Raw genomic sequence first — 22219 nt, forward strand, 5'->3', positions numbered from 1 at the left:
TTGGAAATTATTTGGGTAGCTAAGAGAAAACTCATAAAACAAAGAACAAAGGTAAAGAAAATGCCTTGAAGAAGCTTTGACTAGATTGCATAGAAGGCCAGCAGCTCTCATTGCTCTAATTTCTTACCTCAGGGAAGAAAAGAACATAATTTTTAAAGTTTTGGGTCCTGGGAGAAAGGTCACAAAGAAATTCAACAGGTTCCCTCAAGAAAATTTTGATGTGCCACATTGACTTGGAACAGCCCACCCATAAAGGCAATGTTAAAACAATTATCTCAAGAAATTGTGGTGACCTGAAAAAAAAAAAATAAACAGTTCCGAGTAAACTTCCCAGATTTAGAAGTATATGGTAGAATAACATTAAGGCAATCAGGAAGTCTATGAGAAACACAAACAAATCCTTAAATCTTTAAATATGAGCTAATTTGAACTAAATATGAGCATAAAGTCATGGCAACTGCTGCCATTTGCATCAAGCAGTTAATACTTGCTTTTAGCTGTAGTTTAGTTTTTTCCATTAAATTAAGATCATATTCTTTGTTTTACTCATGAAAACATTTACAAATTCATCGTTTATAAACTGTATTCTATAGTTAGCCTTTAGAAATCTGTGCTGATGCAAAGAAATTTCTCTATTGTTATTTTACAGCTTTTAATTGGTTTTTTTTTCAGGAAAAATGCACCATAATCTGTTTTTATTTTATCCTGGTAAGTCTAGGAAAATTAAATTGTTTTCTTTCCTAACTCTCCCACTGCATGCTTTTGCACACACATAAGTGCAGATGTGCATACACATTTCCCTTGCACAAGAAGGTAATGTACTTGCAAACATTCATGTTATCTCTGCCCACTTCTTTCTTGACTTCAATAATAATGATGTCAGAGTTTCAAACTCCCTTGTGCTTAAAAATCTGAAGTCCATAAGTACTTTAAAATATCTAGTACAGTACCTTAATTTGGTGTATTTTTTATTCCAGCAAATAAATATCCATTCTATTTTTTTTTCCTGTGTTAGACAATTTCTGTAACAGTGATTTTAACTGGTTTATCTTCTTAACTAATCCAGCCTTTTCTGTCCGTCTATGTAGGTTGTGTCTCCCCAGTCCTGCTGAAGCTGGACCTGTGCAATGTAAATGTTGAATCTTGAAGCAAGAAGGAGGGATGGCACGGGGATCTGTAGTTTAGTGTGTACAATCCTGGACTGGGAATGGGGAGAAAGAAGTTTGGCCCTTTATATCCAAGTAATTTCTTGAGTCTTTGTTTGCATTTGCTTCTCAATAACTCTCTAAAGTAAAACGCAGAAGCAGTCCATGGAACAGAATACCAGGAAGGCTGTTGAGTCTCTTCTGGTATGGTCCCTCATCTGTCCCTTGGTGTCTCTGTTTATCACTTCAAGGCTGATTTATCAAACCTATATCTCTACAAGGAACAGTAAGCACCCCTGACTCTCCTTATGGCCAATGGAAAACACAAATGGGGTGTGTTATCTCATCCTGAAGCAGACATTTAAATGATGAGTGAAATGAAGCTCCTCCAGAACTGCAAGGGGAGCTCTTGAAGACTGGTCCAGGTGCCTGCATACTTCTGGTGCATGGACCCTCATGGTACTCTGACACCTCAGGCCAGTGCTAAGTCAGAGTACCCCAGTTAAGTAGACCTGACTTAATATTTTACAGGAAAAGCCTGAGCTGAACAACCTTTTGTTTCCTTGCTCCATGGTTTTGTCTGCTGGTATCTGACTGGCAGCCACTAGTATTTATCTGTTCTCCAAATTTGGTAAGAATAGGGAGAATCACCCTTTGCAAAAAACTCCAAAAAAACCCAACAAACCAGCAACAAAACTTCAGGAATCGCCACATAGAAAGAAATGGATTGTGCTTGGTTAGTGAGCTGTATGTGGGGGAAGGCATTGGAAGGAAGTCAAAGGCAAGGTCAGTGCTTTAAAATAGTGTGTATACAGTACCAAATGGCTGATTTACCCTGAGCACAGCCACCTAAAAACTGTCCAAAGCTGCAGTTCTGCTCTCAGTGTGCAAGCTGAATATATTCCAAAGCTCAAATTGAAGTCCATGAGACTGCAAATCCCCGTGGCCTGTTGGTAATGCTGAAAGTCAGTTTAATAAATGTCAGTAAATGTGAACACACTGTGGATGCCCCTACTTTTAAAGGAAGAATTAGCCAATACACACTTAGGCCTTTTGTTCTTATTGCCTTCAGTGGAAGGTGGTGTGGAAACTGTTAAATCAGGTCTGAAGATTATGAAGTCCTAGAAATAATTTTATTTGGAGTAGGAACATCTAACACAAGTGAAGATCCTTGCTGTCTTCTCCACAGCATGTCTATTCAGAATAGTACATTTAAAAAAGTTATTGTTAAGGTGTTTCCCTACCTCTAAATGACTCTGAAAGACATAGAGACATGTATTTCTTCCCTGCTTCATAATAAGGAATTAGAATCACATACCCATCCCTTGTACAAACCAGCTGCTGGGACTTGGCTTTGTATCTCTAGCCATAGCAATATATAGTATGGGCAAAACCATAAATGTATCTAACCCTAAGAAAGACACAAAATTTTGCTTTCACAAAATGCCGGAAAAAAAGTGACTCTGCAAAACGTGAAACAGATAAGCTGTAAACTCTTTTCCCTCCAGATCAGCGCCAAGATCAGCACAGTATGGGGAAGATGCAGCTCTGATCATGAAGGACAGAAGGAGGAAGGAGCTAAAGGGGGTTTGCTGACCGACTGTACCCCTTCCAGGGGACACCACCCTCTAGTGGTTCTTGGCAGCTCCAGCTGCAAATTGTCTAAAAATTCTGATAGATGTACTATGCCTGTTCTAGAATCTGGGTTACTCAGTATTAACTTTCTGCTCCCTGATTAATTTTTTCTGGATTATTTAATTTGTGACCCCTGAAGTAAAAAAAATATTAGTAGCTGCATCACCCATAGGATTGCTACAATAATGTCTGGCACATTCCTGGTTCAGCTATTGTAAAAATGCTTAGGGTTCCTCATCCTACGATAAAACAAAGCTTCAAAAACAAGTACCAAAAAACTTCTCTATGGCCTTTTCTCCAAACCCAGTGAAATTAACTGCAGGGCCATGTTTCCCCTTAGAGCAGGAAATCACTCAGCTGAAAGTATTAGAAAACATTAAATAGTTATCAAGTGTTTTTCCTGGAATTTTTCAGTACTCATCAGAAAACAGTATCATAACTTATATACACTAATTTTCACTCTTTTACCTGTGTGTGTAGTGTAACTTCCATTAATGTGTGTCGTGGTTTAACTCCAGCTGCCCCACAGCTGCTCCCTGATTTGGAGTGAGCACTGCACAGCAACAACTCAAACATCAGTGTGTTACCAACATTGTTCTCATCCTGAATCCAAAACACAGCACACTACCAGCTACTGAGAAGAAAATTAACTCTATCCTATCCTAACCTAGGGCAAAGTGCCCTTACATTTACAAAAGGAATTCTGTAAAAATGACCCTGTGGTCTCCCAAATTTTTCTTTCAATGGTTTCAGATCAAATTTGCCAACTTTAAATATGATTTTAAAAAACTGATGGTGTCATTCACTGATCCCACCTTGAATCACATTTTGTTTTTTCTCTGTTGCATTTATAATGAGGATGACTTCATTATTTCACTGACAGTGTTATTAATGATGTGCAAGAGGGGATAGAGACTGGCCTTTCAATCCTTCCTCCCTTTCTATCTTGCCCTCACAGGAATTGTTGTAATTGTAGACTGTTAACAGAGGAAAAATCTGTATTGTTTGGCCAAATGTGGAGATATATCTGGATGAGAAAGACAGAGCCTGGTGGGAAGGAACCAATGATCTTTTCTGATCATTGTTGTATTTTAAGACCAATGAGAATTTAGTACACATGTTGAGTGAAAGGATTTAGGAATCTTAAATCACTGCAAAACTAGATTCATTGGTGGTTGCCTTCTGTTTCCTTCTGTTTCTTTCCACCTTATATCCAGAGAACTTCTGCAGGAGCAACCTGCAACCCTAAATCCCACCCCAGAGATTTGTGTGTTGCTGTTGGCCGTTGCTCAGGATCCAGGGGAAGACTGCTTCACCACATGTCACAGCTCTGTTGCTTCAGCCCCCTCCATCAATGCTGGAACCTTTAGCTGGCCATTGTGTGGCTTGCCCAGAAGAAGTAGGTTTGTTTACATTCAAACATTTTGCATAAACAGCCTTGTCAGCTAAGAGTATCAAAGAGAAGAAAGGGAACATGCCACCAGTTAAACCATCAGTTCTAGTCTATGTTCTTATAGAAGCAAAAAGCTCTCTTGAGAGGTTTAACTTCTGTCATGTGGGTAGCTGGTTTAAACACTGCTAGCAAACATGTCTTGCCAGCATGCACCACATCTCCACAGAGTTTGTTGTGGAAGCTATGTCTGCAAAGATTTTGTACTATGGAGAAGGTTCTAGCCACAGGGTGGAAGTGCCATTATGTTGAAAGTGAAACATCAGTTTTCCAAGTCTGTAGTGCAGTCTGAAACTGCATGAAATGGGGATAAACAGGCAAATGTACCCAAGTATCTCCTAAGATTTTAAATGGTAGCTTGGCCTGTAGAGCAGATGCTTTGTAAAGGCTTCCTCTGCCTGGAAGCTTCTCATCACCTGCAGAGCCTCCAGACAATGATCCAGTATGCAGGTTTCAGCATAATTATTCAGAATAATTTCCACTGACTCTTTGGGCAGTTTTATCTCCTAGTTTCTTTCCCCAGTTTTGCTGACTGGAGATGGTGTGTGTGTATCTACTCTCTTGCAGTGTTCAAGAGCTCCTGTGTGTGAACAGAGCAGATGCCTGGGAGCAGCAGCAAGGCACCTGATGCTGATGTGCGGGTGCTGAATGAGCAGCAGCTCAGTAAAACCAGCAGTAGGAAGGGGAAGAATTATAGAATAGTTTGTGTTGGAAGGGACTTCTAAAGTTCATCTAGTCCAATAAATGCAGCTGCTTTCTATCCTGTGTGCCCTGTGCCTGTGGGCTACTGTGACCCATCCCTGAGATTTTCCTGCTGGTGGTGCTTGGTGCAAAAAGTGAAATCTGAAAATCTAGTGCAGGGGGTATTACAGGTAATTACCTTTCCACAGAAAACAATGGACAGAAGCAGCAGGACATCCAACATTACTGCCTCCAGTAATCTGTCAGGCAGTGTTGCCCATTCCAGTGGTTTGTAAAAGTGGAAGAGTTCATATCAGAAATATTTCCCTTCCATCCAGCCTAGAATATCTGGGCCTTGCTGAAATCATTAAGTGCAGTTATTTCATTGTGAACTAAATGCTAATTAGCAAAGTGAAGCCATGCTAGAAACTGGCTTCATGACTGAAATTTTTAAAACCCATGGTGATCCAGACAAACTGGGAGTAAAGTGCAGACGACTGAAATGGTTTTAATGCATTTACTTGAGGACAAGAGGGAAATGTGTCCTAACATAAGCTTCATTCTCAGGGAAATGCATACATGGATTGGCTGATCTATTAATTACAATAGAATTGAAGGAAAATGTTACTTTTCACAGGGTTTTTAAACCACCCTTAACACTGCCACTGCTATCACTGCTAGTGACTGGGAATTATAGAAAAAAATGTAAGCCTGCAGTTTTCCCTATTTGTATCTGTTTGACTTGGTTTAGACTATGAAATTACTAGACTTGTCTGGTTCACTTTTCTTCATGGGCAATGCAATGTTCCGGCTTTCATATCCTATAAAAGTAGTGATGCCACAGAATTGCAAGGGAAATGCTTTGGTCCCGCAGTATAGATAGAATTAAATCCAACTAAAGCATTTTCATTGCCTGAGATGAGGAATCTTAAAAAAAAACAAACCTAGACCAGCAACTTGGTTAATAACATAAATATAATTTTTATTACCATATTACCAGACCATTGATTAGAATTTTCAATTGAATTTTTAAATACTTTCTTTAATGAAACATACAATCATTATCATATGGTATAATACCTATAACCAGCTATACCTAACAGAATTGTAATCCTCTTGAGCTGCTGTAATGGCATGAACCACAAAAGCAAAACCCAAGCGGTTTATCAATGTCAACAAACTCCCAGATGGAATTACAGTCTTATACGCACCATTTAGCTATATGCTATTCATTACAACATATGACAAAAATTATGCTTCTATTAAAACTGCACAGATGAGAATATGTGTTGTTGAAGAGGGATTGTTTAAAGAGCACAAGGCATCTTTTGCTGCAATGCAGTCTCATTTTCCATGCAATGCCTTTTCAGGCATGTTTGCAGAATGATGGGGAATTAGGTTCAAGTCCTGAAAGAAATGTTGTGCCTTGGGCTCAGTAGAATATTTCTGGTTTTGTCTTTTCATATGAACTTTCCTTGTGCTGTCCATGTGTAGTGAAATCTGGCCACCCTCAGAGAAAGCATGAGCTGGAGCATGGCAATGAGAATCTTTGAGAAATAAACCACAAGGTGCTGGCCTTGGAAGTCCTCTGGAACCCCCTGGGACTTTCTAACAGAGTGGAGACAGCCCTTGGATGTTGTAAGGATCATTACTTTGTAAAATTTCAAAACTAGTCAAACAGTATGGATTCCAAAGTTCAATGTGCGGTTTGTGCAATCATGTTTGTCATTTTTGAAGAAAAGTCCCAGTGTAAAAAAAAAAAAATTTCCCAGCTTAAAATAAAATTGCAGTGGAAAGCAGTGCTATGAGACCAACATGAAGTTGATTGTACCAAGTAAAAGTGTTTTCTGGCTTGGAGCTATCTTGAGAACCCCCAAAGAGTTTGAGAGATCCTTCCTCAGTGCTTCAAGCAGCATTCATCTATTATTGAAGTAGATAGACTCTCCAGTATTTACCACTATAATGGCTGCATGGGCAAAGAGGAGAGGTAAAAGCACAAAAGGTTGAGAGAGAGAAGTGGCTTGCTGTGCTTTAGGACCCTCCAGAGAGATGTCAGTTCTGTGGATGACCAGTCCACCAAGAGGGATAGCAGCTCGGGGGCTGACCAGCAAGTCACTCCGGGGAGGCAGTAAGGCAGGCTCCGTGAGAACAGTGTGCTCCTGTAAGTTTTAGTCTCTGCTGCAATATCAGAAATAGGGTGATAGCACTCTAGGGTAGTGCTTTCAGTAGCTCTGACTTATTTAATTCCCCCATCCTAGGGAATTGAGACATGCCTGCCTGGAACTGGCTTCTCCAGGTGTGCTTTGTGCAGGAACAACGGTTCATGTGCAGGCTGAAGAAGGAAAACACTCCTTTAAATTCTGTGCCTCCACTAGTAGATGTTTGGTGCAGATTTCTGCAGCTTGCTCAGTGTGGAAGACGTGTCTGGGAACATAAATCCTGTCCCCATGGCCCATGTGACATATGCGTGTTGTGGTTTAAACCCAGATGACAACTAGACATCACTCAGCTGCTCACTCATCCCCCCGCCAACAGAATGGGGGAGAGTAAAAGTGAGAAAACTTGTGGGTTGAGATACAGACAGTTTAATAAGAGAAAAAAAGGAAGAAAATAATAATAATAATAATAAAAATATACAAAGCAAGTGGTGCACAGTGCAGTTTCTTACCACTCGCCAAGAGAAGCCTAGCCAGACCCTGAGCAGCAGCCTCTACCCAAATTTCTCCCAGTTTATGTACCAAGCAAAATGCCGTATGGTAGGGGATACTCCTTTGGACAGTTAGGGTCAGTTGTCCTGTCTTGTGCCACCTCTTGTGCCACCTCCTTGTGCCCCTCCAGCATTCTTACTGGCAGAGCACAGGAAGCTGGAAAGTTCTTGACTTAGTAGAAACAGTATTTAGAAACAAATAAAAATATAAGCGTGTTATCAACATTCTCTGCTAAATCCATAACGCATCACTGTACCAGCTACAAAACAAATCTAAAAAGATTAATTTTTAATTTTAAAAGCTAACTCTATCCCAGCCAAAACCAGGATAATGCACATCCCCAGCTGGTTACAAATGCATGTCCACAAATGCAAGGTGCTGCCATCACTGGCTGGACAGCTTGTCTGAACTGTTGCCAGAGCATCAGTCTCATAATTTACTTTTCTTCTGATCTGGACATGCATGGAGATTTCTTTCAAATATATTGAACCTAGCTTAGCAGAGAGAAAGCAGGGAATGCCTTGGGTTGTCACTGATGGGTGACAGTAGCTGGGCAGCATCAACTGCATGAAGGACAAGTTCCAGTTGCCCTATAAATGGACAGGGTAGAAATTAAGTTAATTTGCAAGACAGCAAGAGATTTTAAGGGCAAAGACTAGAAATTAGATTGAACTGGGTGGACATATTTTGTCTAGGTTAATCTTGGGTTGTCTTTGTTTTAGTAAAGCAGATTTCATCCCAGTGTCTTCTCAGGCCTAGACCCCTCTATCTTTCATGTTTTCCTCACGTACAAATCCAAATTCAAAGCTTTGTTGTCAGAAAAAAATTAGAAATGAGAAAGTTTTCCTGTAAGGTTTATGTTTTGTATTTTTCACTGTTGTTTGTATTCTGTAATTCCATGAGATGTCAGTAGTAACATGCTTCAAGATAGTAGAAATACCACCATAACTTGTAATTTTTGGAATATTTAACACTCTGTTTTTATAATAGAAAGACCCTGTTTTTTTACAGGAACAAGCATGAAAATATAAAACCACAAATGAAATTTGAAATGTCTCAATTTTCTGAACAACATTATCTCTTTTTCAAGACAAATGCCAGAAAAGCAGAGCGTTTTTACAAAATTGTTGTTATTAAATTCAGAAACCCATTGGTTGAAAAAAAAAACCTTAAAATCTTTGTGCAAACTTCATTTTGCTATCCTTAACAACTTTCACAAGGAGACTAAAAGCAAGAAAAAACCAGGCATGACATTACCCCCTGGCCCCTTCCCATATCTCTCGGTGCTGTTCCTCTCTGTCTGAAATTGGTTGGTGGGGATTCCTGAGTAAGCTAGAAGTAGCAGGTGAGAGGGTTAAATAAGCTCCTTAAACAATTTCCATCCTGCCAATGTTCTGTCTTAAAATCCCTGGATTACTCACCAGCACAACTGTTTATTTCATTATTAAAATTAGGCTACAGGGTTCTCCCTTCTCCCACCCACGCATGATGTTCACGGAAGGAGAACTACTCCCACACAATTACAAGGTCTACTATTAAGTGTGAACTTCATATTTAATTGTAATTGCTAGACAAATATAATTTAACAACGAAGTATGCTGAATTTGTAACAAAGTACCCCTTTTATTTGAGCAGGAATATGGATGCTGCCCAAATGTGTCCGCATGGTTCCAATTAAGTTGAGGAATGTTTAATGTAAAACTCAACTTGATGAAAATAACTAAAGTTTCTGACAAACCAATAAATTTGAGTCTAGAAAGCTCTGCATATACAGTGCAGTCAGGGAGGGGCAACACCCACTGGGTCATCAATTTTGGTGCAGTCTTCCTGCTCGTTTATGCTAAAATAATACTATGTAGTTAATTCAATTTCTTCCCAACTGTAAACATAGGGAGGAATGCTGGATGCAGATCTAGCTGAGGATGGAGGGGGGCCTGGGCTGATTCATTAAGCCTCTGTGCAATTTCCAGGCTGAAAGGCTAAGACATTTAAACCCAGAATTGCTTTTCTTCTTTTCCTTCTTCTTTTCCTTCTTCTTTTCCTTCTTCTTTTCCTTCTTCTTTTCCTTCTTTTCCTCCTTCTCCTTCTCCTTCTCCTTCTCCTTCTCCTTCTCCTTCTCCTTCTCCTCCTTTTCTTCTTCTTTCTTCTTCTCTTTGTTCTTCTTTCTTTTCTTCTTCTTCCTCCTCTTTTTTTTGGCGGCTAGAACACCAAGAGTTCAGAAAATCGGAGTGTTTGTTGACGGAGACCTGAACACGTGGTTACCTGTAGGAGATGCCAAGGATGCAGCATATGCTGCAGGGAGATTTTCGGCAGATCTTTCAGTGAGTTCTATTCTTCTCAGCCCTCTTGTTAGTGGCAGGCCCCACCTCAAGGTTTTGTTGAAGCTCGTGGTAATGTTGGGATCACAGTTTGACCTTGGACACACCTATGTAAAACCAGCTGAGTTTAAAGTGTGACCTTCTACTTAATATAGGTTTTGGGTTGGGTTGGTGTTTTGTTTTTTTTTTTCAGTAGAATTTCTGAATTATAAAAATAAAGCTGTTGTGGTTAATGAGCTTGCTTACATGCAGGAGGAAATTGATGGTGGACTGTTTTATCAATGTTGATGTTGTGAATAAAACATGCAGCTCTTGGGAGTCCTGCCTTCTGACAGGGGAGAGCTCCAGGGCTGTAAAAGCAGCAAAAATCCCCAGAGAACTGGAGTCGAGGGATGCTGGTTATAACGCTGCAAAGAGAGCTGCTGTGTGGGGTAAACAAAATAATCATCAGGTTTTTAGCTATCACATATAAATCCTCCTCAAGAACCAGGGAAGATAATTTAGCTGGGGTGAGTTCAAAAAGGAAGCAACAGATAAGAAATGTTTAGCTTTTCTCTGCTGCTGTTACCAGGCTGTACCTCACTTTTCTCCTCAGGTGCATCTGCAGACAGCCCAGGCTCAGGTTTTCAGAGGGGGCTGCATGCCCAAGGTGACTAGAATAGGGTCTGTAGAGGGGACCAACTTTAGCCTGCCCTGGGTGACCCCATTGTGCCCAAACAGTGCAATAGGACAATGTGCTGGGAAAACACCTCATCATCTTCTGAACGACCAGTCTCTTTTCTACCTGATACTCTATTTCTCTATTCTCAAAAATTCATGTTATATACTCATTTCCCTCCTCACACGCTTTCTACTGAAACTCTGACCTCCTCAGCAGTGGCTTCCATGCCTACCAGGATAATGCCTGTTCTATATTTTAAGCCAGGCCATGACACGCTCCTCTGAAATGCACTAAAAATTGTCTCAGTTAACATGAATTGCTCTCTAATTCTGCTCAGTGTTTGTGTGCAGGCTACATCTCTGAATACAGCTGGCATCTTTTCTTATTCAGATATATTCCTAAAGGATCTTATGCAAGGGGAGTTTTGTTTCTCCAGACCTTTCCTCCTCCCCACCAACTTTGTAAGACAAAAGAAAAGCTGGCTAATTAATTTTCACTTTCCTCTCTACCTACTGAGAGATCTGTTTACACTTGAGATGGGGTGGGCCAAGTTGCTCTTGCCCTCCCAAGGGCAAAATAAGAACAGACTTTAAAAGAAGACTTTGTAAGTACCTGTGTTTGCTAGAAATATTTAGCTTCTGAGTCTTGTGACCAAAGCAAATTGTTAATTTGAGCAGAATACAATGGACTTTTATTTCCCATTATGGGAAATACAATCTCTGAGATCCTGAGAGCATCATTTGGTAGCTGAGGTTTGAGGGTCAGTTCAAAGTTATTGCTAGCTGTCTCCTGCTCCTGCTTTCCCTTTTCTGTCTGGTCTCCTGATGAGAGACTGCTTCAGTCAGCATTTAAGTAACCTTTTAAAGGCTAAGAAAGTTATTTATGCCAATTTTTTTCCTAACTTCACAAACTCAGAATGCTCCCTCTAAGGTAATTTTGAAATACAGTGACAGAAATATGGGCTAAATAATCAGAAGAGACTCAGAGGATCTAATATGTATTTAAAACTATCAAGATATATTGTTCTATTTTCCCAGATGTGTAATAATGAATAACCATAAACCTGGCATGCTTATATTAATCTCTATAGGATATTGCAGTTTGCACTCAAGACCTGAAGTATTTTTTCTGTGACAGCATTAGTTGGTTTGCATCTTTTCCATTTTTTCTATGCTAGACAGGTCTATACATAAGCCATGTGCTATTTGCTTATTGTACAAAGAAAATAACTAGATGATAATGCAGAATGGGAAAAAACTGCATTTTTATTTTCTACTTTTCAAATACTATCAATAAATCCGATTTGCATAAGATGTTTCTACACTTTGGAAGATACCTTTTGTTGATATGGCAGAACTTTAAATTGGTACTTAAGGAATAGCTTGATATTTTTGTCTGCCTTTATCTCAGAATATAAACTTGCTCATGACACAGGGCAAAGAGGAGTTTGATAACCAGGAGCAACTTCACACTTCAACATCTGTGCTTAGACACACCTGTAAAGATACTGAAGGGGAATGATTGTGTTTGGGACTTGTGGGTCTTTAACTTGTGGGACAGGACTTTAACTCCCTGTGGGTGTGCCTCATTGTGGGTAGCTGACCCAGGTTATGACATTATCATTTATGTGTCTGCAACAAGCAGGCGGTGTTTTGTTCTCTTCACGGTTTCCAAATGTCTGGAATATTGGAGCAGGAGAAAGCATATCTTTCTAGAGCTTATTTTTATGGAATGTATTATGAAAAGGGATACTTAGGAAATGGCAAGTCACCAGTATGTTTATTAAAATGACCTTAAGGTCAGATTCTGCCACTGTTAATCAGAAGAGTTGTACCTTACTCCTTGAGGTTTCCTATTGGATTCTGTGGGATTACTGAAGGAATTCAGGTACTACCTGATGGGACCAAAGTGGCAGGGAGGCTGGCTCCTAATAAGCAAGAAGCTGTAGTGTAGCATGTCTTCATCTTTACCTTCTATTTCAGCTAGGTAAAAAATATTTCAAATGGAAGTTATTTTCTTCTGAAAATCCCTACTTCACAGAGATTAAATTTTATGTAGCAATATTTATATATTTTTGATAAATATTTTAATATATTTATTTTTGTAATGTGAAGTCATCTTTGTTGAAAATGTACTTCTAGATCAGAAGCTCTCCAGTTTTTTATTTTCAAAAAATTTGCATTAGAAAGAAAATAATTTTGTTGTGACGTATACTTGAAATCCTGCAAGTTTCACAAAGATATTTTCCAGGATTTTTTGTGTTTCTTCTTTATTTTAATTTTACCAGGCCAAGTAGTTTGATTTTAGAAGAACTGAGCAGTACTTCATGGTCTTTCTGAACTGACAATTAGTGAACAGTGACCTGCTTCAATATTGTAATATCGTAATAGCTGCATGAAACAGAGATGGAGCCATGTTGTGGTTTGGAAATGGTACTCCAAGTTTAGTGCTCCCACTGATTGTTCCCAAACCATGTGCCCCTTCCTTCCCCTGCAACAGGATGCAGAGAAGAATTGGAGGCACAAAACCTGAAGATCACTGGCTGAGGTAAGAACAATTTACTAGAAGCAGCAAATGAGATAAGAAAACAGTAATAGCAGCAATTCTAATGACAGTGGGTACAAGAAAGAGAAGAATGATTCACACAGGAAACCCCCAATACCTGGCTGCTCCCTCCACCATGCTATGCCATGTCTCGGAAGAGAGCCCTTCCCCACAACCAAAAAATGACATGAAGTAGTAAAGAATAACTTATGAGTCCCAGCCATGTTCCCTCCTGCCTCCTGCATAAAATTACCCCTGTTCTGGCACGAACCCAGACAGGTTTCTATACAATTCTGAACATAAATGGGAAACTCACCTATGAAGAATTATTTGTACTTCTGCAAAATAAAGAGATGAGAACTTATTTACACACTTTTATACACTGGCAAAAAGAAATGCCAGAATTAATTTTTTCTTGTCCTTTGGAGACGAAAACAAATCTGGCTGAGGTTTCACTCTAATAAATAGGCTCTTTTCAGCCAGACACAAACCTCTTCTTTGGGCATTTGCAAGAACATTCTTTGCTTTGAGTGTTAGTTCAGGTTGTTGGACTTGAACTCAAGGACTTGAGCACTGCAAGAAGGTATTTTACTAGTAAAAGCTTTCATTTTTTCAAAGTAATAAAGGGTTGTTGTTTGTGGGGCTTTGGTGGGTTTTTGTTGTGTTTTTTTGTTGTTTTCTTTTTAACAAGCCAGCAAATTTAAAAATGCTCAGATGCAAGGAAATTCTGTGATACACAGCTTGCAGTGGAGATGTGTAGCCCTTTCAGAGTATTTCAGAGCCTGGAAAGGATTTATGCCCTGTGCTAGTCCTGTGCTCACAGGCAAGCTTAACGCTGTCTAGTCTAATGGTGAAATTTTTCACACAAAACACCAAAACTAGATTTTAAAAAGAGCTTAATAATGACTTAACTGCATTGAGGTGTGCACTATGCAAATGTAATTCAGAGGAATCAAAAGTCGGTATTCAAGTCAGAAAATACATGATCCAATGTATTTTCCTGTGCCCTGTTTTCTGTGATCTGTTGTGACTGCAGTTATTGGGATGATCCCTTTTAAATTCTCTGTGATGAAAGCAATCATGATTATAGAAAATAAAAGTTAGAACTTAAAATAAATGTAGGTCTCAATGATGTCCTAGGAAAAGACAGGCCTTTTGCTCCTTTCCTTGGGCTAAACTGTACCTTAAGAGAATGAATGTAAATGTCAGTGATTTTTGCAAGTTTTCTAGATATAAGGATAAAAAATCTGGTGGACTGTTTAGGTAACCAAGAATAAATATTTAGTATTAAAGAATAAATATTATTTGGGATTTTTATCTAAATGCAAAATATTTCCTCACATAGAAATAGAGACAAAAAATTTCTTTTTATATTTTTGAGCATAGTCAATGTGAGCCATTAACATGGCTACTTAAATGCTAAAATTATACCTGGACTCTTTAGAAAATATTTCTGAATAAATAGTACATTCAAAGGAGGGTGAGGTTCATATCATGTTATATGTAAAAGAAAAAAGATGTACCCATTTGCATTTAAGAAATCCAGAGGAGGAAAATTCTGCTTTTTTTTTTTTGACAGTACAAAATTGTTTCTTATTGTGTATGTAGAAATAATTTTGTCAAATGAAAGCTGAACATAGTACTGAAGGCAATATTATTTCCATAGAAAATAATTTTTACAGTAATATCTCAGCCTCTTGTGATGTATTTTCTCTCCAATTTTAACTCTTGGTGTTTCACTTTCTGATCCGCTGGTATAATGTTGTGTATCTTTTATGCAATTTCTTTCTTTTGCAGGCATGGCAGATCTTTTAAATGCTTATAATTTATGTTTTCCTCTGAAATAGCCAGTATTGGAGTTATACTGATTTTGTTCTTTATGTTCCTTGGCTAAACATGGTGATAACAATGCTACACCTGCAGAGTTTCTTTCCAGTCTTAAGAGAGCATCTGGAGACCATGGTCACAGGTTGTGGTCCTGAGGCACCGGTGCGATGCCACCATAAACCAAGGTCTGTGGAGACTTTGCAGACAGAGCACATTAATGGAGGGAATATCACAAGAGCAGGAGAAACGCTGGTTAGCTCTCAGGGCTTAAAAGCTGAGGGCTTAGGAAAGACCCCTCCTGGGTCGAGCATTGAGCAGCAGTTTCCTGGGCTGTCTGAGGGGGTGCTTTCCTTCACTTGGTCATCTGTGATGGGCTTCTGAACAAGGGTGCAAAGAATGTTTGCTTTGAACCAACGGCAAAAAGCTTTTCCTGGTGTAAGGGGTTAAGCCTCGAGATACTCCCCAGAATGGAGAAATCCCTTACCTTCCATTTTGTCTAAGTGTTTATAATCTCTTTTTCCTCAGGCAGACTGTCCCTGAGTTTCTCTTTTCATAGTTTGTTTTGGCTGGAAGCAGGAGGAGTCTGTGATATTTAAATTTATTTATGTTATACTCATGACTATTATATTTCTTAATTTTTAAATCACATAAACCTCATTAGCCTATTGCCCTGGTGAGGTGTGGTCAGTTTGGGACTGTCTTCTGCTCCCTATTGCCTTGTACCTCCTGCCTTGGTGGCTTCACACTCTCATCTGCTTTTTTAATTGCCATGTTATTCTTCACCACCATATTCACCCATTTTGCTGTAAAGTCAACCTGAGCCCTCATGCTGTGTCTCCAAGGGCCCCTCAGAGTTGTGTTCAGACTTATAATTGCATTGGAAAGAATAGCATCTTTTTAAAATACAGAAAAAAATTGATTTTTTAACACTTTTTTTTTTTTTCACATTCTAAGCTCTGTCATCTCATTCTACATTATGTTTGGTTTTGTGCTCACTATGATTTTTTTAATTTTTGTTTTTTTGGCTTTTTGTTTTGTTGTTTGTTTTTTGTTTTGTTTTGTTTTGTTTTTTGGCTTTTTTTTTTTTTTTATTGCTAGCCAAATCAGGTGAACGCCTTTGGCTTTATCACTTTTCTGAACTTCACAGTGTGTGTTGCTTCTTGTATGTCTCTCTTGGACTTGTTACTTGTGACTCTATTTCTGTGTTTTTCCTCTTTGCTATGGAGGCAAAAATGCATTTGCAGCCTTGTTGTTGTCATCCTTCGTTGTACAATAGTGTCTTGAACCTTTTTCTTGTAATATAATAAATTATTTATGAGAAGCACTTCCAGGTTTTATGGTCTAATCTTTTCCTCACAATTTTTCTTACAGCATTCCTTACTTGTGAAAACTGGTTATGATTGATCAACCCTATTTGTGAAATGTAAACTTATTTTAAGACAACTTCTGGGTTTTAGTTTGGCAACCAATTTATTTACCAGAACACAACTTAAAATTGAGGTTTCCACTATTGCTGAACTTTAAGGCGGTAGAAAAACTTTTAAATAACCCTACTGCTTCACAGGAAAATTTTCTTACATGGGAAAGAAAGAAAAATTTTGCACTTTGGGATTCCAGAACAATTTAGATAGATACTGATTTTCCTTTTTAGGTCTTTTAGCTGTTGCAATGGTTCTTTCTCCTCACCAACCAAGAAAGTGATGCTTCTGGAGAGGAATTCAAACCCCTAACTCACTGACATTTAGCACGGTTTGGTGTGGATTTGGATGAGTCCATATTTCAAGGAATATGTATGAAGTTTGATGAGAACACCATCAATCCATTGTTTTTGCTCACAAAACAATGTAATTCTTGTCTTCATTGCTGGAAGAATGAAGACAAGAGTGATGTTATGCTCATGTCAAATCCCAACTGCAGATATTGTGCCCTTGGCTTCTACTCTCCTGACATTTGATACCAATCAAATATGGTTTTTTTAGCATAGGATTAGCTGTACAGTATTAAACAGTATGGCACTGTGATGATTATAACTTTAATAAACTAGGAACAGAAGAGATTACGAATTTGTTTTTCTGTCTGGTAACTGGGTGTTTAAGCTCAAATTCAGGAAAGAATTTCTATGGAAAAGCAAGCTTACAGCATGCTTAATGTCAGTCACAGGTCTGCACTGCATTAAGGCACATTTCAAAGAAAAAAAATTGCACATGGCCATAGGTGTTTTTAAAAATGGGGACTTCAAACATAAATACGAGAGGGGTTTTTTGCAAGAAATTGGGAAAAAAAAAATCTGTGTGCTGGTGTAGGAGTGTACCCAGAATATGTCCTTGGTGAAGGGCAGTTCCCTTGTTTTCCTAGGATTTCCACTGTGCAGTCCCGTAGATACCACTCATGCAGCACCATCATGAGAAAGTCAAGTAGGAATGTGGCCAGAAAAAAGGAAGAAACATAAAGCAAAAATTTTACTTACCTGTCAGCTTTTCAAGGGATACACTTGACAGAAGGTAACACAGTTGTTCTGCTAACTGGGCAGTCAAGTTGGAGATGCAGTCTGTGATACCTTGTTTTCTAACAAGTGTTTTCACTTTTTTTTTTTTTTTTTTTTAATTTGAGTTGACATTGAGAACATTTTGATTAGTTTGTCATCAAACTTATTTACAGTATTCTATGTCTGTAGTTAATTTATGAGTAATTCTTGGCACACTTCAAACAGATGTAATGGCTTTGCAATGCATATAGTGTATTTCTGTTTCCTGACTGAATGAGAGGAATGAGATTTCCACTGCAAATATTTTTTGTAGGGCTTCAAAATTTGCTTTTCCTGAGTATCTAAAAATATTTTTAATACTGTTTCCATGAGCATTCCTGTTTCTGTGAACACAAAGTCAACAAGGTTGAAATGAAGAGTTTAAAATTTTAAAGGAAAAATAAAGCTCTTCTTTTTTAGTGCAATCATCCAGCTTGACCTGAAAGTCACTTTAATCCTAGTTCTAAGGTTTCATAGGGAAGTACACAGCCACAGGCACGTTCACACATTACTTGTGTTCATGGAAGCATTAAGTGAATTTCCAAAGTCCTGTCTCAGCACATGCTACATGCAGTGGGAAAAATTCTTTAAAAGTCTCTCTCACTGTTGGATCCCTGGTCCTTGTGGCTTCATGTCAAGACTCATGCAGGAAAAGGGAGTACCTAAATTTCAGGTGGATAAGCAGCAGTACTTACACTGTGGTGCAAGACAATTTAATCAGACTAGAGGAAACAAAGCAGTGTTGGGGCTGACTACAAAATTGCAGTTTTTCAAATTGTGGGAAGAAGAACTGTGTAACAGTTGTGAAATTTCTTAAAGTGGAAACACCTTTCCTAAACCATAAATAATGCTACCAGCAAGAGATAGTTCCTAAACATTTCTGAATGACATAAAAACAGGACCAACAACTTCACCTTTGTCCTAAGGAATCTCTTACAAACATGTAGGAAAACACCACCCTACAGCTCTGTCATGAAAGATAGTTTTTCTATAATGCCTCTGACACAGATGTCCCCACCCAGCTAAACCCAAACTTCCCCTGCAGCAGAGCAGGGTGGATATGCTGGATGGACAGCAGATTAGAACAACCCTCTGTCACGCTCCTGTCAGTCACTGTGTGTCCTGAAATCAAAAGAAACCTGCAGCACATGAGTCCAGCTCTTCAGTGAGCTGAAACAGCATCTCCCCTGGCTGATTGCTAGCAGTGGTCAAGACTGCCTTTCTCTTGGGCCAGTTTATTTGGATCTTGGCATCTGTGTGGCTCTGTAAGTGATGAACTAGGCCAAATGGATCTAAAGCGCAGGCCTAGCTTGGCTAGATTTCTAGGGATTTTACAACTGAATTTTTTTGTTTTACTTGTGCAACATTTCCAAGAAATACTTTACTATGTATATACATATATGTGTATATATATATATATATATATATATATATATATATAAATATAGCATAGCTGTCAATTTTCATGGCAAAAAAGTATTGGAAACAGGAGAATATTAATAGTAGAGTTGTTTTTAAAGGAATCACCCTACACCATTCAAGGCCAAACCCCTTTATTAAAGTTTTATGAAAATCCTCCCTATTTTTTACATTCCAGTTGAGTCTATTAGCTTTTCAGGTTTTGATGATCCAGCAGGTATAAGCACTTCTCACATTAAATGCAGTGTTGACAAAGGATATTCACTAGCAAAGGTTTCATTAACTGGGGATTATTCTGAAACCTTTTCCCAGAATTGCCAATAAATGGAGCCCTAATCAAAAATTTGGCTTTAAATTCAAGTGCAACTAATATAATTTTGTGTTTAGTTTAAAGCTACCTGTGGTTATTTTCTCGTTTTTTGCAATATTCAGCATTATGCCGTCTGAACTCTCAAATAGCATTGTTCCTATAGAGAAAAAGCAAGATTAAACCTCATGTATGAACGAAGCTTGAGTTTAACTTCTGCTTCCAATGAGTACTGATGAAAAAGAGCCCATTCCTGCAAAGATGGAGAATTAACAAGTTCCCTCAAATGACGATGTAGGTGTTGGACACACTTCTCAGCCAGGGCTTGTTCCTGGAGTGAAGGTCCTGAGTTGGCACAGTGTGCCAGCACAGCTCAGGGGAGAGGAGGTGCCTTCCCTGCCTGCTCAGAGTTTATGGTGGGTCACAGCCCCAAGGGTGCCTTTGGTGCCTGGGGGTTTGCAGCTCCCCACAGCACTCAGATATGCTGGCCTGGGACAATCCAGCGCCGTGGCAGGCAATAGGAGTTCTGCCATTGATGTAATAAGCAGTTGGACAGTCCTGTTGACCTCAGTATAAAATAATGTAATACCCTCCCCTGGGTTTCTCTTCCAGAATTGAAGATATCTGGCAAAATCTCCTGTTTGCACTCTCCAGGTTTGTGAAGAGACTACAGCATCTGCTGGCTTCACCAATCCAGAAAATCTGCAAATTTACAGACCCTTTAGGTGGGTGCTGGAGTCTTTCTAAGTTTGCTTGTGCACTACAGTGACCTGTTTCTTTCTAGGAAGAAAAAGTTCCAGTGACCAATTAGGGGATTGAAGGGAGGCATTTGGGCCCTGTGACAGTGCTGCAGACCCTGATGCCTGCCCAAGGAGGAGAACCGTGTTCTGGAAAGGCAATAAGAGTATGATCTAACTCTTCTAAACTCAATGGGAATCTCTCCAAGGATCTAATAGGTTTAGAGTTTACAACATTCTTCTTTCCAGACGAAGTTTTTGAAACTACCTGAGGGAGCTGAGTATAGTTTTCTACTCAAATTAATAGAAATGGGATATTTAAATTCCTTAGATGTCTTTGAAAGCCTTACCTCTAAGTAGCATATAAAGATCTACTGTAACTTCCACTGCACCTAACTTACAATTTATAGTTAAGATGATGTAAACTCTAGAGTTTGTTTCAAAATGCAGTTCATTTATTTACAGCTCCCTAAGCTAAGCCACTGTTTAGTGTTCTATGAGAAGAAACCAAATATTTTGTAGTAGTCACAATTGGTGTTTAATCCAAGGTAAGAAGAATATCTTATCTCATGAGGAGAACTGAGACAGAATCATAAATCTGAAGTTGTGTCGGTTTTGTTTTTGAAAAAGAGTTTGAACTCATATCACCCCAGTCTCCTTAATGGTTTTACATAAACAATGAAGTGCCTCAAGAAAATCACCAGCAGCTCTTCTGTCAACAGAGAGCTTCATTTTCTCTCCCAGATTAGGGTGGTCTGAAGCTATCAGCAGCTGATCTGACAGAGTAAATCTGAAACAAATTGCTGTTGCTATAATCTTTCCTTGACATGAGGTGCTGCAGAGGAGAGAAACCAAGTATTGTTGCATGACTAAACTGGTTTGGCTGGTGATTCATTACAGTGTATTGAAAAGTATTAGGATCTCTGTAATTCCTATTTTATCTATCATCTATCTATCTATCTATCTATCTATCTATCTATCTATCTATCTATCTATCTAAAAATTTGGTTGGCGTGTATTTCTTCACCCTCAGAATAATGTCAGAGAAACCATCTCTCAGTGCCTTCTGATTTTAAGGTTGATGCACAGGTGTAAAATGAAATAATCTGAAGAATATGTTTTTGCTTAGGTTTGAGAAATGTGATAAACTTTGTGAAGCTTGTTGGGTTTTATTACTAGGGCTACTATTTTGATAGAGCTTAAAATACCATTGGAAAATGTTGTTAGTCATACTGCAGCTTAGTAGCACGGTAAAAGTGATACTCAAATGCTTCAATTCCTGTAGCAGAGGTGACTGGCAGAGAATTGCTAATTTCCATGCTACTGGTGAAGATTCTCAGTTTGGTAAGCAGGCAGCAGCTCTATGTTGCTCCTAGACTTCACTGGAGAGCTGTGGTTCAGATGCTGTGTCTGTTTATTGCCATATCTGGGACTGGATGCTGAAGATTGATTGGTTCCAGCTCAGGAAATCCCCAAACACTGCTGGGTTTCATTTTTCTTTTCTTAAGTAAAGAGAGTTGTTTCTCTCAGTTTGAATAAAGCATCACTTTGTCCTAAATTTAAGCTGCTGAGGGAAGGGCCACCAAGGCAGGTCCCAGCACCCCAAGGCAGCACCATGATCTGGCTGGGGCAGAAGCAGGAGTGGTGCATTTCTGGTATCATCCTTGAGGGTGCTTTTCTCCTCATCTTGGTACTTGTCCTCTTCTCTTTGTGTACACATTTAGCTCTGTGCCTGACAAGCTAGTTGAATTGGTTTGGATTTTTTCATTCTGTTGGAGGAAATGCCACCAGTGAGAGAGAGGGTTCCCCCCTTACAGCTTGTGTGATATCAAAAGGAGCTGTGTGAATTTGTTTGATGTTTTTCTACTAGCAGAACAAAAGAGTTGAAATATTTTAAAGTCTAATTGCTTCAAAGGGCAAAAATTAAAATATCCTTACAGGAATTCAGGTTGCTGAAAAAGTCAGGTCCAGTTCAGATGCAAGTAAGTTTTATGTTAAAACTTAAGCAACCAGCCAGTATAATGTTTCCTGAAGTTTCACTCATCATGCTACTTGTTTCTGCAGGGTGAGAAACATAACCTTCCCTTGCTATGTCTCAGGAAAAGTAAATAGTATTGTTAAGAAGCTTGTCATGTCACAAGTTCCTAATTAGAGATGCTTGGGGAGCTGGCAAGTCTGCAGACTTCATTGAACCTGCTGCAATTCCCCAAGGAAGAAAATTGTTGAGAGAAATCTGCAAATTATACAGATGCAGACAGTCCTG

The sequence above is a fragment of the Onychostruthus taczanowskii genome, unplaced genomic scaffold, assembly GCF_017590055.1.
Source record: "Onychostruthus taczanowskii isolate IOZ18803 unplaced genomic scaffold, ASM1759005v1 scaffold8, whole genome shotgun sequence".
Taxonomy (NCBI): domain Eukaryota; kingdom Metazoa; phylum Chordata; class Aves; order Passeriformes; family Passeridae; genus Onychostruthus; species Onychostruthus taczanowskii.